Below are 18,952 nucleotides of genomic sequence, written 5' to 3'. Positions count from 1 at the left end.
CAAAAAATATAGTCTTTGGTCGACATTTCACCAAATTTTGAGGCTCTAGCATCAGTACAATCTAATGTGTGGAAAGTCTGACAAGGTTCCAGTATTTTGCAATTTCTACTTGAAAACTCTCCAAAATGAATCCATATTTATGTAAAGACTCAAACTTGTCAAGAATAACTTGAAACTTGTCCAAAATGATTACAAGTTTGTTCAAAATAAGATGAAAACTGTCCAAAGTGACTTGAAATCTGTCCACAGTGACAATAATGAGTATTTATTGGTACACAAAATTGGAAAAAAGTACAGAACTTTCCAAAAATGGTGGTATTTTGCCTTCATAAAGTTCCTGTAAGTCTATATGTATATACAGATGGGTCCATGTTTCTACTAAAATACAGTCTTTGGTTGACATCTCACCAACATCTGAGGCTCTAACATCTGATGTGCGGCAAATTTGACAGAACAAGGATTGAGTTTTTTTTTTCTATTTTTACTTGAAACATGTTCAGACTTTATGTAAAATGACAAAACTAGTTCAAACATAGCCCAAAATAAGATGAAGACTGTCCAAAGGGACTTGAAATCTGTTCAAAATTATAACAATGAATCTTTGTTGGCACACAAAAATGGAAAAAAAAATACAGAGACTTCCAACAAAGGTGGTGTTTTGTCTTCATAAAGTTCCTACACAAGTGTATATATAGAGATGGATCCATATTTCTACTAAAATACAGACTTTAGTCGGCATTTCACCAACTTCAGCATGATAGCATGAACACTGCACCTCCAACTCTACACTACAAACTGCAGATATGTGAAAAGCATCTTAATATTCAGTGAATTATGTTTATAAGAAACCATTTCATGGTTATAATATGTGAAGTCTCATTCACCCTGTTTATCTCTGCACATTTTCTAAACCATCAATCGATTAAGCGTCTACCTGAGGACCTCCTGCACCTTTTATTAGACTCTACATTGGAAAAGCAAAAGTGTTCGAGTGAAAAGCAAAGTGAGAGATCTCCATGCTGAGCAGTAAACGAACCCCCCGATGTTCAACACGCTAGCAAAGCTGTTACCGCTTTCCAAAGAGCTTTAAAGAAAAAAGTCATAAAGTCACAAGAAGAAAGAGGGAGGAGGAGGAAATGGAAACTCTCACCGGTGGTTTTATTAAATGACCGTCTTCTGGGGAGTTTTTCAGGCAATTTACAGCGAGATCTTTACTTTAACACAGTGCAGAGGAGGTAGATTTGAGCAGGATTAGATGCACCTCGGCAGAAAAGCAGCAGAAGTAATGTTTTATCAGCCGCATCTCACAGGGATGTCGACATGAATCCTCCAGAAAGTCCAAGAAAAACACTCTGATAATCGTTTAGTAGCTGCAGAGAGTCACTCTGAGCTGATTTCACCTCCTTTCATTCACATTTAGGCGGTAAAGTCACATTTTCTGCACATTGGTTCATTGGTTTGCTCCTTCTTCATGGTTGTTCTGCTTCCATAAAAGTGCAGGACTTCATGTTGGAGTAAATTTAAAAAAAAAAAAAATCAAAAATAAGCCGTTAGTTAGAACCAAATCCTGGGAAAAATAAAAAATTCTGTGTGTCTTAACACAACCAGGAAACCAACAGCACTTCAGCTGTGATTAACAGCCATGTGACAAAAATTCTGAGAGTTCTCGGCTGAACTGCAGGCAGTGTTTTCACCGCACAAAAGGAAGTATCACTATTTAACTAATAAGAAGAGGCACCAAGATTTCAGAGGAATCTTCACTTTATTGAAAAGAAGGTAGATTTGAGCAGGATTAGAAGAAGAAAAGGAACATAGCTGATGTTCGATCAGCCGCATCTCACAGGGATGTCGACATGAATCCAAGAAAGTCCAAGAAAATCACTCTGATAATCGTCTAGCAGCTGCAGAAGGTCACTCTGAGCTCTGATTTTACTTTCACACAAAGAGTTTCAGTCTGATTCCACCTCCTTTCATTAACATTTAGGTTGTAAAGTCACATTTTCTGCACATTAGTTCATGTTCTGCTGCACACAAACACATAATCCAACTGTTAAAACATCACACAAACAGCTGGTAAAACCCTCCTTTTCCAGCTGTCAGTCTCCTCTACAGAGACGCAGAAGTAATCTTAATGTAATCTTAATAACATATGTATTTGTATTGGATTAGTGCGATCGCGTTAATCTTTCCTCAGTCACGGCGCATTTCTGACAGGATTAAAAATCAAACATCATCACCATCCCGACTGCTCGACTTCTTCTGCGGTAAAACTTCCCGTCAGAGTAACGACGCAGGGATCCTCAGAACGCCTTCCAGGGTTCTCTCTCTCTGAAGCGAGCCTCGTTGTTTCTGCTCTCAGACCGTCCTCTGATGTCTTGACACCGTCTGATGGTGTCAAGACATTTTTAAATTGAACGTCCCGCGAAGCCACAGTGTTTGCTAAAACAGCCGCGAGCAACAATAAGGCGAAGAAAAGAAAAGAAGGGGGAAAAAAATAATAATAAAATGTGATTTTCTGAACATCTCAAAGAAATATCTGGCCGCCGCAGCCTTCGTCAGTCTCGAAGCGCTTGGATGTGTTTCTGAAAGGATAAAAAAACAAAAACCAGACCGTCCACTTTATAGTGTCACAGCTGAACGCCACAGAGAACCGGTCACTGGTCTGGAAATCAATATCCATGGCAGGCTATGTGGAATAAAGCAAAGCTGCTCAGTGACAGCGCGACATCAACACGTGTGTCCCAGCTTTACCTCCATCCAACAAGCCTCCAACATTTCTGTGTCCCCACAAAGTTCCTCTAAGTCTATCTATATGGATGGATCCATGTCTCTAGAAGACTTTAGTCGACATTTCACCAACTTTTGAGGCTTTGATTTTGTCCAAACTAAGATAAAAACAATCCAAAGTGACTTGAAACCTGTCCAGAATGACAATGATGAATGGTTATTGGCACATGAAAAAACAGGAAAAAGTTTCTAAAGGTGGTATCATGTCCACATAAAGTTCATGGACGGATTCATATTTCTACTAAAATCAAGGGCGTCAGTTTGTTTTTAAAAGTGGGGGGGACGGAGACCACAGCACTTTGAGAAAATGTCGAAGAACGGCGGCAAAATGCCACAAGCTGGGCTCGAACTCACAACCACCACACCAAAGGCGGAGGATCAAGCTGTTAAGCTATCGGTACAGGTGGGTAGAGGGGTCTGTGGGCCGCTATAGTACTAATTCTTCCAGGCCGAAATTTTGCCCCTGAACGCCTCTGGTCGGAGCTTCCATTTGGCACGGGCGCAAATTTAGCATCTGCGTGGTTTTTTTGTTTTTTGTTTTAACCTCACGAAGGTGTGCTGCGTGTCTGTGCAACTCTCGGCCGAGTGCGGATGGTGCGTTCAGGAGCGTCGGAATTTTCTATACTGCTGAAAATAACTGGGTTTACAACGGCTTACATGTGAAGAATTTGAATGTGTTGGAGACAAAATGACCCCTGACAAAAAGTGGGGGGGACACGTCCCCACCGTCCCCCCCTAAACTGACGCCTATGACTAAAATACAATGTTTGGTCAACATTTCATCAACTTTAGAGGCTCTAACATCAGGAGAATTTGGTGTGTGAACATTTTTCCAAGACATGTTTCCAATTTTTTGCTATTTTTTACTTGAAATCTGTCCAGAATTACTGTTTATTTATGCAAAATAACTCAAACTTGTCCAAAATTACTTGAAACTTGTCCAAAGGTGTCACAGTTATGTTGAAAATAAGATAAAGACTGTTCAAAGTGACTTTAAATCTGTCCAGAATGACTCTAAAGTGTCCAAAATAACAACAAAGGTGGTGTAAAGTTCCTGTAAGTGTATATTTATATTGATGGATCCATATTTTTACTCAAATACAGACGATGTTTCTGACAAACTGTCTGTATTTCATGGTTATAATATATCAAGTCTCATTCACCGTTATATCTCTGTACATTTTGGAAATCTTGCATTTCGCATTAGATGCCAAACTGCATTTCATAACCTGTACTTGTACATGTGTGTGCTAAAATACAGTCTTTAGTCGACATTTCACCAACTTTTGAGGATCTACTATTAGCAGAATCTGATGTGTGACAAATTTGATAGAACAAGGATCCAATGTTTTTGTATTTTTGCTTGAAATGTGTCCAAATTTTATGTAAAATGATCAAACTTATCCAAAATTATTACAAGTTTGCCCAAAATAAGGCAAAGATTGTCCAAAGTGACTTGAAATCTGTCAGGAATGGCAATAATGAATAATTATTGACACATGAAAATGGAAAAAAAGTGCAAAATTTTGGTTGGTTGAAACCCTAATTTGTTTTTAGAGATGCAAAAACAACCACGTGTTGTCCAGACTATAAACCTCCCGCAGAAACTCATGAGATGCAACTAAAAAGCAGCAGAAACTTTAATGACGACATTTCACTAACGTGGACATTTCATTTTTTAAATCTGATGTGTGGAAAGTTTGGCAAGACACACACATATATATATATATATATATATATATATATATATATATATATATACATGTGTCAGGGTAGAGACTGCGACTTGGTAGAATTGGAGTCTCTACCAGTAGAGTTTGCGATTGTAATCTCTACCAGTAGAGATGGAACTTTAAATCTAACCCCTGCCCTAACCCCTGCCCCTAACCTTAAAAGTCTAACCTTAGCCCTGACAAATCTCTACTGGTAGAGATTACAATCGCAATCTCTACTGGTAGAAACTCCAACTCTACCAAATCGCAGTCTTTACCATGATATATATATATATATATATATATATATATATATATATATATATATATATAGACATGCCAAAATGGTGATTTGAGTCTAAATGAACAACCTTTTAGTTTTGGAGATTTTTCTTGACAATTTATGAATTGTTTTGGACAAATCTGATGTAATTTTGGACAGTTTGTGCCATTTTTGGCAAATTTGGTGTAATTCTGAACAAAATCTGAGACATTCTGAACAAATTTCAAAGACCTTGAACATGGAAAATTGCGCCAGATTTCTAAACCAGGATAGATGGATCCATATTTCTACTAAATGCAGTCTTTTGTTGACATTTCACCAACTTTGAGGCTCTAACATCAGTGGAATCTGATTTATAGCAAATATGGGAAGACAAGGTTTCAGTTTCAGGTCCCAAAATGTTTCGTAACTGTCCTGAATGATTTGAAATTCTCCCAAAAATTACTCAAAAATGTCTAAAATTAGTCCTCAATTAAAATTAAAAGTTTCTCTAAGTGTTTATATATAGATGGAGTTATGTTTCTACTAAAAATACAGTCTTTTGTTGACATTTCACCAACTTTTGAGGCTCTAACATCAGTAGAATCGGATTTATAGCAAATATGGGAAGACAAGGTTTCAGTTTCAGGTCCCAAAATGTTTCGTAATTGTCCTGAATGATTTGAAATTCTCCCAAAAATTACTCAATAATGTCTAAAATTAGTCCTCAATTAACTTAGAAGGATCCAAAATGACTCAAAATTAGTCTAGAAGTGCAAAAGTTCCAAACCAGGCTGGTATAGTGTCTCCATAAAGTTCCTCTAAGTGTTTAGAAATACATGGATCCATGTTTCTACTAAAATACAGTCTTTTGTTGACATTTCACCAGCTTTTGAGGCTCTAACATCAGTAGAATCTGAATCTGTCCAACACATACGGCTAGTCTTTACCTCCCTCCACCATTCGGGTTCGACACCGAGCAGAAATTCAACATCAAGAGCAAAACAATGTGGAGAGTGACACAAATTTAACCCCACCGGTGGAAGAAAGTTGGACTCTGATGCATAAATGTAGGAGTGGTCAGCAGGTGGCTGAGCTGCTCAGACGTCCCACACGCTGCAAACGAGGAAGTATGATTTTTCACTCTGCGCTCCGACTGAAGTGTCTCCTCAACGACGGGGAAACGTTCGAGGCTGATTGTTGCTCTGCTTTCCAGTCGATGTCTGCTGTGATTCACTGCAGAGAGCTTTTCTGATCACGCCTAAAACGCACCGCCATATGTGATTTAAATCAGGCTGAAAAGGCGGCAAAACGGTCCAATCCACGGCCCCGCAGGGCGAAAAAGGCACATCTGGAGATAGGTATCAGCAAATACTGAAGAGTGGAGAAAATAGCGGGATTTTGAACATTTTAGAAACTAATCTGTGACTTACCCAAATTAAACCTAAGATTGTGATTTTTAATCAGCATTAGTGCATCCTACAGGTAAAAATTCATCAGAAATAATCTGTTTACAATAACAAGATTCTGTTAAAAACAAAAAATTCTGCATTCCTCGATGCAACCAGGAAGCCATGAGTGACTCAGCTGTGATTAACAGTCATGTGAGCAAAAATCTGAGAGTTTTCAGTTGAACCGCAGGCAGTGTTTACATGCAAACAGGAGGTAAATATGCAAACAAGTACAAAAAACAAACAAACAAACAAGTAGTAAATAGCCACCTTCTTTTTCCAGTATTGGCAGCACCTGGGGACACTCCAGGTTTTCATTTTCTAAAATGAGTAATTATTAATAAGAATAACAACTTTAACTCTATTTTTGTTGTTTTTATCATGATTTGTAGCATCTATTTTATTTATATCAAGCTACTTCCATCCGTGGTTGATTGTTTCCATAGAGGTGCAGGACTTCATATCGGAGTAATTTTTTAAACAAATTATAACCATTAGTTCTAAGCAAATCCTGCGAAAAACAAAAAATTCTGCACAAGTCAACAGTGACCCACAGCTGGGGGGAAAAAAATCCAAATTCAAAGTTTAAAATGTAAGTAGCACAATGCTTTTAGTATGTGGAGTTTTTTTCTGTCTTGGTACCACAAAAGGACACTCCACCGTTCCATTTTTTTGTAAAATAAATAATCCAAGAAATTCAACTTTACTTTTATTTTCCCTTTTCATGATTTATAGCATTTATTATATTCATAGCTATTTTTAGCCATGGTTGTTCTGTTTCTGTAGAGGTGCATTAAATTAAACTTATTTTTGCCAAAAATGAACAATTGGCCTGAACCAGATCCTGTGAAAAATGAAAAATTCGGCGCTCCATGAGGTATCTAATAAACTTTGTGCAATTCAGCGGTGACCAACAGTCACCTAACAAACATTTGCACCATTTTCAGCAGAACTGGGAAGAACTGCAGCAGTGTTAGCACAGAGCTGACAGGAGAAACGTCTAAAAACAAACTTAAAATATAAACTGCAACAACATGTATCGTCTATTGAGTCACACATGAGGTTTCAGATGTTCATATACTAAATAAAATGAATAAAAATAAAAGATTTAAAGGAATGTATTCGTGTCTTACTGCACAATAGACATTTTTGAGTTCTTTCTGCTTCCAGAAATCTACAGTGCAGTGAAGGATGAGTCCACAGTGAGTGAAAATGTGTGAAGAAACAAAATAGAAAATGCTGCTTGGTGTTCGGAGGGTTAAACTAGACCATATTTACCACAGAAAGGGGCTTCAGATGTCTGTGTTCCATGTATCAGTCATTGCAGCAGGGACTTTTTAGTTTCTTTAAAAAGATATTTAACCATTTAAATGCTCTTAATATGGAACTCCACTTACCTGTGAACCAGACACCTGGAAAAGCTGAATTTTAAAAGTAGTTCTGTGCAGACTCTCGCCTAAAATCTGGAGAGGTTTCACCCTGCTGTGATTAGGTGGGATGCAGCCTCCTTTATTTTGGGTAACATATATCACACAGCTGTAGAGAAATGGAGCAACGCCGACTTTCATCTCAGAAATCTGTGTCTGTGGGTTTTTGGGATATTTTGGGCTGTTTACGTTCACGGCTGCTGCCAGAGACAGAGACAGAAAAAGGATCTTTTCTCCTGTTCTGATTGTCATATAGTGGAAATGAAAACCTGCATCCCGGTGCTTTTCTGTACATCAACAGCCGCGGTTTTTTATTAGTATTTTCTTTCCGTAATAAATGGAGCAACCTCCGTGTACGTGGAGCGAAAATAGATTAGAGGCTCGTTGCTGTTATTCCTAACGCAGCCAGAAAATGCTTTATGGTTCCAAACTAATTGGACAATCTCAGGCTATGAGAATAATAGATGATGGGGGGATTCTGGAAGTGAGAAGTATTACCTGTAAATAAAGCAAAAAAAATCCGCTGTATATGCTGTTTCGCAGGCGGTAGCGGCAATTTGTCTTTTTGCATATTACAGCACTTTGGCAAGCGTTGCGAGGAAATGCAGATTTAATAGAATCCGCCCTCCGGGTCCCAGAAGGAACACGCCCTCCTGTTAGCACAAAACACCGAACCCGGCTCTCCGCTTTACCTGCCACTCCAGATTTCATTACAGACAAGCCGGGCCAGAACCACTGTACGCCGTGATCTGAATATTCTCTGAAACAGGCCTTTTTATTTATTTCATTCCTCCTCTGCTACATCGTGTTTGTGCATAAAGTCTGCAGAAGCCGCTCCTCAAACGGGCGTTTTTTTTTTTTCTTTTTTAATCAGCTCTCTTTGCCAAACTCCCCTCGCTGCAGGTTATCAGTTCTAATTCAAAAAAACAACACGGCGGTGGAAAACTGTGCAGAAGAGTTTGCAAAAAACTTGACGTCATTGGAAATAAATCGACAAACAACGCAGCCAGAAAACATCTTCAGCAGCAGCAGCAGCAGCTTCTGCTACAGATGATAAAGTCTGATCACAAAAGGCTCGGCAGGTTTTATTATCCACGCTGCTGACGGCATCAAATCACAGAAACCCACACCTGCATTCTGACTAACACCTGCTGTCTCTCTGCTTTCTCAGCTGTGACCCTGAAAACGCCAAATAAAAAGTGTTTTCTGGCCGTTTCAACACTCGTTTCTGATAAATAATGTTCTCTTTTTGCAGAAATCCAAAATAAAACTGACTATTTTTGCACAAAAATGCAAAGAACTGAGATTCTGCTATACTATTAAACCCACAATAATATGAAAAATAATACAATTTTGGATGCATTTGCCATATTTTATCATAAAAAGCCATTTTTTAATACAATACACACTGCTAATGGCATTATAATCACACTGAAATCCACATTTGGCCTCTGACTAGTACTTTACGTCTCTTATTTCTTGGCTGCAAACCTGAAAACTCTTAGAAAAAGTGCTTTTTATACATAATTCTGAGATGCAGAAATTAAAACAAAACTGACTATTTTTCGACTAAAATGCAAAGAATACACTTTGATATCCTTCAAAACCCAGAATAATACCTAAAATGAGGATATTTGTGATGCATTTACCACATTTCACCTTAAAAAAGTATTTTTTTTATATAAGGCAAACTGCTGACAGCATCAAAATTACACAGAAATAAACATCTGGCCCCTGAATAATACTTCATGTCTTCTTTCTTGGCTGCAAATCCAAACATTCAAAATAAATTATATATATATATATATTTTAGCTGTTTTATAATTAATTTCACATAGTTGTAACAAATTATGTTCTTTTGTTGCAGAAATCAAAAGAAAATTGACTATTTTTGCATTAAAATGTAAAGAAATCAGATTCTGATGAACTTTTAGACTCAGAATAATTTATAAAATAATAACATTTTTGATGCATTTATCACATTTCACCTTGAAAAACTAGTTTCCATTATCAACACTTGGCCTTTGACTATTACTTTATGTCTCTTCTTTCTGAAACCCTGAAAACTCAAAGTAAAGTTTTTCTACAGACATTTTGAACATTAATTTCTGATAAATTATGTTCCGTTTGAGCAAAAATCTGAACAAAACTGACTATTTTTGCACTAAAAAAAAAGAATTTTGGCTTTAATATCGTCAAAAACCAAGAACATCACAACGTTTTTAGTGCATTTAACACATTTAACCTTTTCTATAGTTATTTTAACATTCATTTCTGATAAACTGTGCTCTCTTTGAGCAGAAATCTAAAAAAAACCCTTTTTTCACTAAATAGCAAATAACACATTCTGATAATGTCAGAAACCCAGAATAATTTGTAAAATAAGGATATTTGTGATGCATTTACCACATTTCACCTGAAAAAGCTTTTATTTTCATTATCCACACTGCTAATGGCACTGAAATCACACAGAAATCCATATTTGGCCTCTGATTGATACTTTCTGTCTCTTTTTTTCTCAGCTCTAACCCTGAAAATTCAAAACAAAATGCGCTCTCTGTACGTAATTCTGACAAATTATGTTCTCCGTGCAGAAATCAAAACTAAATGGACTGTTGTTGCACTAAAAACAAAGAACTTAGTCTCTACTATCCTCCCAAACCAAGAACAGAGGACAGAAAAATGAAATGTGTGATGCATTGACCACATCTCACCTTTAAAAGCTATTTTCCCTCGATTGATAAAGCTGCAGAAACGCTGCTGTGTTTTTGTTTCTCCCAGAATCGATCTGGGCGCTGCAGGAGGGGCAGCCGTTTAGAAGCAGTCAGGGAGGCAGCAGACGGCAGCTTTTTAAACAACAAATACGAGTGTTTTTGGATATAAATTAGCAAACAGCTGCAGCTCGAAGCCCTGAATACGTTTGTGATGCTGATGGAGAAGCTCAGACGGTCTGAATGAGCTCTGAGCTGTCAGATGGAGTGAAGTGTGTTTTTTTTAGGCTCTCTGGGTTTCCCTCCCTGATCTCAGCGGAGGTCGGATCGATGTGTGCAGAGAGCCGAGGTCGGAGCTGTTTGGGCGCCGAAAACTGTGTGGACCGAACACGGAGTCGAGAAATCAAAGTGCAGCGCTCTCCATATGAAATCCAGAAAGATGACGGGAAAGAGGAACACGACTGAGAGAGACAGCAGGATGGATGGATGGATGGATGGATGGATGGATGATGGATGGATGATGGATGGATGGATGATGGATGGACAGATGGATAGATGATGGACGGATGGATGGATGGATGGATGGATGATGGATGGATGGATGGATGGATGATGGATAGATGATGGATGGATGGATGGATGGATGGATGGATGGATGGATGGATAGATGATGGATGGATGGATGGATGATGGATGGATGGATGGATGATGGATGGATGATGGATGGATGATGGATGGCTGGATGGATGCATGGATGGATGATGGATGGATGATGGATGGATGGATGGATGGACTGATGGACGGATGGATGGATGGATGGATGGACGGACGGATGGATGGACTGATGGACGGATGGATGGATGGCTGGATGGATGGACTGATGGCTGGATGGATGGATGAAAGGGGGATGAACGGACGGATGGAAGGAAGGATGGATGGACGGACGGTGGATGGATGGACGGATGGACGGACAGTGGATGGAAGGACGGATGGATGGATGCCTGGATGGGAGGATGGATTGATAGATGGAAGACAGACGGGTGGATGAACGGATGGACGGTGGATGGATGGACAGATGAATGGTTGATGGAAAGATGGATGGATGGATGCATGGATGGGCAGATGGATTGATAGATGAACGGACGGACGGATGGATGGATTGGTGGGGGGATGGATGGATGAAAGGATGGATGTATGGATGGATGATTGACTGATGGATGAATGAAAGGATGGATGAAGTTCTTGGTTTCTATGTAGTGTTTTAACACTCTGAACACTCTTTTTATTTTCGCTCCTGATCATTTTTCGTCACTGAAACACTATTTTTCACTGCATTTGTTTACATTCAATAACTCTCTGTTCTTCAATATGGCTCCCAAGCGTAAGTCAGGCTCTTCTGATGGAGTTCCAACTTACAGTGAAAACAGACTTACGTCAGAGTTCTGTTCCTGCACTCCTACAGGACCCCCTGTAGTCAAATCTAACAGTTGATAATTGTTTTACTTCTCACATCATGGAGATAAACTGATGGACTGTAGGTTTTTACCAACTTCTACACACACCAGAACCTGTTCATTAGTTTTGCTGTTTCACAACTAAAGAACAAACCATATTGAAATATTTGGAGTTTTTCCAGTGAAATATCGGAATTATTTACCACTATGTGGCCTTCCATTCAAAAAACGAGCAGAAAATGTCTTCTGAGTGGAATAACATTAACCTTTCTGCTGTAGTATGTCAGAATGAACTGAAATATGCGTCTGGCAGAGATGTTTTATTTATTATTTACATCCGCGTTCTTAACTCAAATGTCATTTCTGCAGATTTAGGATTAAATTATTTAGATTTATGGTGTCTAGTGTTTAAAAAAACATTTAAAATGATGGTAAAATACAAAACAGAGAAGAACAACAGGAAGAGACGATGACCTGTGGAGGCCTTATGAATAATTCTGAAAGTTTTTTTTCTTTAACTCATTTTTGAAAGTGGTACCAGAGGATTTCAATTGAAATTCACGACATGAAGTACATTTTCTGTACGCGTTGCTTTGCTCTTTCATTTTTATGCTGAATTACAGGATCATTTTAAGTCTTCATGCCTTTAAAATCCACTCAGATGAATCAATCTGGGTATAAGAGGAGCAAAATGGAATTATTTCACCCAAAGGGGTCACAGCGATGCTAAAAAAGTTGCTAAATAAATCCACAAAGTTCACGTTTCAGGTCAGGTAGCTCATTAATTTTCCTGTCTTTAGAGCTCAACAGCCCATCAGACACGTGTCTGTGCAGCGGCTGAAGTGATGAATGTGCTGCACTGTCAGCAAAACACAAATACACATAATGGTGCCATTATATTTTACTGGACTTCAGCGTGTTGTCGGTGTCAAAGCGGACCGGCTCCATTTATAACAAACGCTGTTATTCTTGTTGGGTGTCGAGTTCGTCATCGCTCTTGCGTAACAAGTCGAGTCTGCTGTCGGAGATACGAGAGAGCAATCGATCAGCCTCCACGTCGCAACAAAAAAATAATAAAAAATAAACATCGCAGGCCGTCACCCGTCTCCCTGCTTTTCACTTAAACCTCCAGATTTTTAATGCATGTTAGCGAACACACGTGTGAAATTATGCATAATTTATTTTAGAAAACAAAAAAAAACCTGGAGTATCTTTATGTGTTGCCAGTACTGGAGAAAAAGACTTGGTGCCTCCACATATTATATACATTTATTATTTACATTTTGTATTTATTTCTATACTTTGTGTCAACACTGCCTGCAATTCATCCGAGTTCAGCTGAAAACGTTCAGAATATTTGTCATGTTACTGTCGGTCAAAGCGGAATCGTAAATAGTTTATTAGTTGCGTCAAGGAGGACAGAATTTTTTGTTTTTGACAGAATCTAGTTGAAGCTAATGATTTATTTTTGGTAAAATTTTAATTTACTGCAACATAACGTCCTGCACCTCCATGGAAACAGAACAACTGTGGCTAGAATTAGCTATAAACGCTACATAGCATGACAGATGAAAAAACTAAAGCTCAATTTCTTGGATTACTTATTTTATTTTAACAAAAAAAAACCTGGGGTGTCTTCAGGTGTTACCAATTCTGGAGATAAAGATATTTTACTATTTACATTTTGTATTTATTTCCTATCTGCTCTGTGTAAACACTGCCTGCTGTTCATCCGAGTTCAGCTGAAAACATTCAGAATTTTTGTCATGTGACTGTCGATCACAACTGAATTGCAAATTATTTATTAGTTGCGTCAAAGAGCGCAGAATTTTTTGTTTTTCACCAGATCTGGCTAAAGCTAATGGTTTATTTTTGGTTAAAAAAAATAATTTACTGCACCACTGTGCAAACAGAACAACCACAAAGAAGGAGAGAGTTTTCTGTTCACTTACAATGCTATAAATAATTTAAAAAATGTAAAAAATATAGTTACATTTGAGCATGTATCATATAAAAATCCAACTAAATTTTACTAATCCTGGGAAAAAAAGGTGTATAGATAATTTATTAATTACATGTTCACTTTGCTTTCATACCTGTGTCGCAGCTGAATCACTAATTGTTTCATGGTCGCATTGAGGAGCGCAGATTTTCATTTATTTTCCACAGGATCTATCCAGAGCGAAAAGAGTATTTTTTTTGGTAAAACTGCAATTTTACATCTGTGGAAACAGAAAAACCATGACTTGAAGTAGTTTGCTATAAATAAAATAAATCCCATAAATCATGAAAGATAAAAAAACTAAAGTTCAATTTCTTGGATTGTTTATTTTAGAAAAAAACCTGGAGTGTCTTCAGGTTTTACCAATACTAGAGAAAAAGACTTGGGGCCTCTAAATACTACAGATATTTTACTATTTACAATTTTTATTTATTTCCTGCCAGTTCCATGTCAACACTGCCTGCATTTCATCTGAGTTTAACTGAAAACATTTATAATTTTTGTCATGGGCCTGTTGGTTGCAGCTGAATTGTAAATAGTTCATTAGTTGTGTCAAAGAGCGCAGAATATTTTGTTTTTCACAGGATTTTCTAAAAGCTAATGGTTTATTTTTGGTTAAAAAAATGATTTACTGCACCTCTATGGAAACAGAACAACAATGAAGAAGGAGACTCAGGAATGCCTTCTGTGCAGCTACGATGCTAGAAATGATTGAAAAAATGTGATAAAAACACTGTTGAATTTCACTGATTGGTTGCTTTTGCGTATTTGTTCAAGAGGCTTTTTTGTGCGTCCTGATGTGTTACAGATGTGCAACATATTTTGTAGCTGCAGGAGAAATGTGGTTCAGAGGAATGAATTATTGGAATATTGCAGGGGGCGCTAATGAGCCACTTTGCAACATACATGTATGTTCCCCTAAAATATCAAATTTTTTTTGCTCGTTCCGAAATGTGTATCAAATTTTCATGTGTTTTCAAGTATTTTTAGGCCTTCAAAAATGCATTTCTTTTGTCCGAAGAAGAAAGCACAAGAAAAACTCATGCTTTAAAAGAGGTTTATTGCACCCATGATAGGGCTCGGACCCTAATAATAAACTAAATTGTACAAAAAATTGCACGCCGCCACCCGTTTTGCTGCATTTCACTTAAACCTCCAGACTTTTAATGCGTGTTAGTGATCACACGAGTGAAATTATGGCGGGAAAAAACATTCATCCTCTGAGCAGTAATGGCGTGCAGCTGTTGTACGGAGAAAAAAGAGAAAATTGCTGTTTATTAAAGTTCTCATAAGACAGAAAAATTGGTCATTTAGGAAAACAGAAGCGCAGCGGTGTGCTTCATCTATTTCTTTTCTTTCCTCGCTTTGCATATTCCGCTGTGCTTGGATCACTTTAAAGCGCAATAAAAGTGACTTTTAATGTTCTGCCTTTATCACTTCCTGACGATCATGAACAAGTGGCATCAATCAGCAGGTCCTCTAACAGAAAACAGAGCCTCGGAGCTCGCCAGACCATAATATTAAGCCTCTATTAACTTCATCTGCCTCGTCTTTGTCCTGTTCATGGTGACGCATGTTGCATATTCCGCCTACTTCGATTTCTTGTCGCTTTTGTTTTCCGGTAAGAGTATCGCAGAGAGATCCGGTAAATGCCCCTGATGCATGTGTTTTTATGTTGTTTTTTTCCTGCCATTTAGCCGGTGAAATTACATCAGGAGGACAGGAAAAGAAGAAGACAATGACGGGAAGCCATTTTGAAGTAAAAAACATCAGCGTCGGCAGCGAGCGGGGCAAAGCTGTCTATTACGACGCTCAGCGAGAACCTGATGAATCCCAGCAGGATCCAAGTCGCTCCGTAAATCACTCTCCCTCAAAACGCTCATAATAAGCCCCGAAAACAAATCACTGATAATGACTTCACAGTGGATTGCAGCCGTAAAGCTTCCCCGCTGACACGACACGATTCACAATTCGCAGCGACATGCCACATAAAAACACATTTCAGGAGATAATGCTGCTGTAAACAAAAGGATGTGTTTTTTTCAGCCTCGTCGGGGTTCGATGTGACCACAGAATTCAGAATAATGGTATTCTGTGAGAATCAGTATGTAATCTGCAACAGCTTTGCAATAAATCCTAGTTTAATGCAGATTATATTTTGTCATTTATGTTCAAGAAAGAGCTGTTTTTTAATATCCAGTCATTACAAGACAAGTCAAACACGCCTCTAAACAACAGTGAAATAAAGTTATCATTGAGTTCAAGAGGTTTCCTCATGAAATGTCGTTTTTTTCATTGTATTGTGCGCTCCATCCTGTGCAAATGTCGGCCATGTTGGAGCAGCGGTCCTGTTGTTGTTGGCCGAATCGTCAATGAGAAAAGTCCAGCAAAGTAGTAGCTGAAAATGTTTCTCAAAATCTGAAAATAAGCTTTTTGATTTATGAACACATCACACTCGTAAATATGAATGGATGTCATTGGTATCTTCTCATAAAACACTTTAAACAAACTGGATTTTCATTTATGTTCTAAAAGAAATCAATTTCAAACCTTTGTATGTAAAATTTTAGGGTTTGCGTCTCATGATGGATAACTATTCTTCGACATAATTTGAATGTACAGTAACTTTTGGTTTTCCTTCACTGTTTCGGTTTTAGGGACCAAACCCAGATAGCAAACTATGGGTGAATCAATGTTGAATCTATGTTGAGACCTAATGTCGAAATTATACAGAAAGCGCAAGGTTGATAAAATGTTGAGTCAACGTTTGCTTACATAGATTACATGTTTGCAAACATAGATTCAACATTAATTAAACATTGACCTGTCAAACACTTTAATTAAACCAAAATACAACGTAGATTCAATGGTATCTTTTAAACACAAACTTCAATGTTGACAAAATGTTGTTGAATCAACGTTGATCCAACCATCAGTCTTCAACCGTAACCACAATTCAACTTTCTTAACCCTAATTCAACATTGATTTAACATCTTTTGCTATCTGGGTAAAGTGTGATTTATGGTTGAAAAGCAAACGTTGACTCAACATTTTATCAACCTTGCGCTTTCTGTATAATTTCGACGTTAGGTCTCAACATAGATTCAACATTGATTCACCCATAGTTTGCTATCTGGGAAACCACTTTGTAAAGTTTCATAAAACATCATGGTTTTGTTTAAAAGGATAGAAATATCAACAGTATTTTCTTAACCAATCGTTACTAGGATTATCAGTGAGTAATCGATTAATTATTAGCATGAAATAAGTTTTTCCACATGATGACGCCTCTTTTAAATGGTAAATGGTTGTATTTATATAGCACTTTTATCCAAAGCACTTTACATGATACGTCACATTCACACACTGATGGTGGGAGCTGCCATGCAGGGCAGCAAACCACGACCCATCAGGAGCAATTAGGGGTTAGGTGTCTTGCTCAGGAACACCTCGACATGAGCTCGACGGGCCGAGGATCGAGCCGGCAACCTTCCGGTTGCGAGACGGCCACTCTACCCACTGAGCCATGCCACCCCCCACCTCTTTTTTAGCTGTTTGGTTAGAACTCTCGTCAGAAGTCATTAATCGGCACAAGAGTGTTTGTCATGGTGCCCACTGCTAGCTAAACTGTCAGAATGTTAAAGAGCCGGGTTCTGCTTGAGGTTTTTTACCTGTTGGAAGGGTGTCTTCCTTGCCACTGTTGCCTTAGGGCTGCTCTGGAGGTTCAGGCATATGGGTTCTGTAAAGCGTCTTGAGACAATTTGCAATTGGCGCAATATAAATAATATTGAATTGAATTAATATCTTATTTCCATAGAAGATTTTAGAGAAATAAAGTGCATTTTTGTCTATGTTCTGAAAGAAATCAATTCAAAACTTCGGTATCTTTGTAATTTTGTAGGAAAACTTTCCAGTTTGAAAGTAATTGTGTATTGGAACTAATGAATGTACATTAACTTCTGGTTTTCCTTCACTGTTTCATTAGGTTTACACAAGTTAAGTTTTGGAAAATGCCGTGGTTTTGTTTAAAATTAAAGACTCAAATACCACATCACTTTTTTAACTATCTGTTGCTGGCATTATCAATCCATAATCAATTATTTATTATCATGAATCAAGTTCTTCCACATGCTGACACTGCTTCTTTAGCTGCTTGGTTTGATGTGTACCGTTCAAATAGATGCCAGCTTGTCTTAGTTATATGAACTTTCGTCAGAAGTCATTAACCGGCTCAGGAGTCTTTGTCATGGTGCCCATTGTTAGCTAAACCCCCACAGTGCTCTCTGCTTGCCAACACAGAACTGACCAAGATGAAAGCAGGGTGCCAGACTATGAAACACAAACAAACCACAGTCTTCCATCTCATTAAACAGTAAGAGGCTCCACCTGGTGGCGCAACCAGGTACTACAGTTGATCTACAATACATTTCCTGTGAATATATTTTCAATCTGTTGAACTATTAACAACAGTCAATCTATTAATCATTTTTTAAAAACAACTCTTTCCCAACACATCGGAAGCTTCTCCTCTATCTTCTGGGTTACGAAGATGACCAGTCCCCACTTCATCTAACATCTGACTGGTCTGACAGTGAAGCAACAAAATGAAATGTGAAAATACAGTGACTTAAAATGTACAACTTTCTCTCAAAACACAACTGAGCATGCACTTTAGTTGTATAAGGATGCAAGTTTTAGAATATTTTTGCCCTAAAACATTATTTCAACTACAGAGAGAGACGGGAAAGAGAGATTTTACATTTCGTCCTCCAGCCAGAAATGCTTTTTTAGGGGGGTTTCCAAACTGAGTTCAAGGCTAATGAATAAAACTGCTCTCCTGAAACTGAGAAATGTTTTGCACCTTCTGTTTTCCTTAAACTTTCATTTTTTCCTTCAATTTTTGTTCCAAATTTTGTAATATAGTGAACAAAAATATTAAATAAATACATGTATGAAGGTAGAATTTCCTGCAGGGCTGCAGCGATTTTAAATAGCTGCACCTAATAAGCTGGAAACTCTGTGTAAAAATATTCCTCGACTAATGATTACCATAAAATAATAGGCATATGGTGATGTAACCCATGCATTCACTCATTAATATTCACAAAAGAAGAAGTGGTACATTTTTGCATCGCCTGCTCACTG

General features: G+C 38.0%; 1 protein-coding gene across 2 annotated transcripts in view; it reads right to left on the bottom strand.

Annotated features, from left to right (window-relative positions):
- Positions 1-18,952, bottom strand: part of luzp2 (leucine zipper protein 2) — a 289,918-nt gene that overhangs the window by 84,634 nt on the left and 186,332 nt on the right. The gene's annotated exons all lie outside the window — the stretch shown is intronic.

Source organism: Acanthochromis polyacanthus, chromosome 2 (genome assembly GCF_021347895.1).
Source record: "Acanthochromis polyacanthus isolate Apoly-LR-REF ecotype Palm Island chromosome 2, KAUST_Apoly_ChrSc, whole genome shotgun sequence".
NCBI classification, from domain to species: domain Eukaryota; kingdom Metazoa; phylum Chordata; class Actinopteri; family Pomacentridae; genus Acanthochromis; species Acanthochromis polyacanthus.
This window is presented reverse-complemented; position numbering and strand designations above follow the sequence as displayed.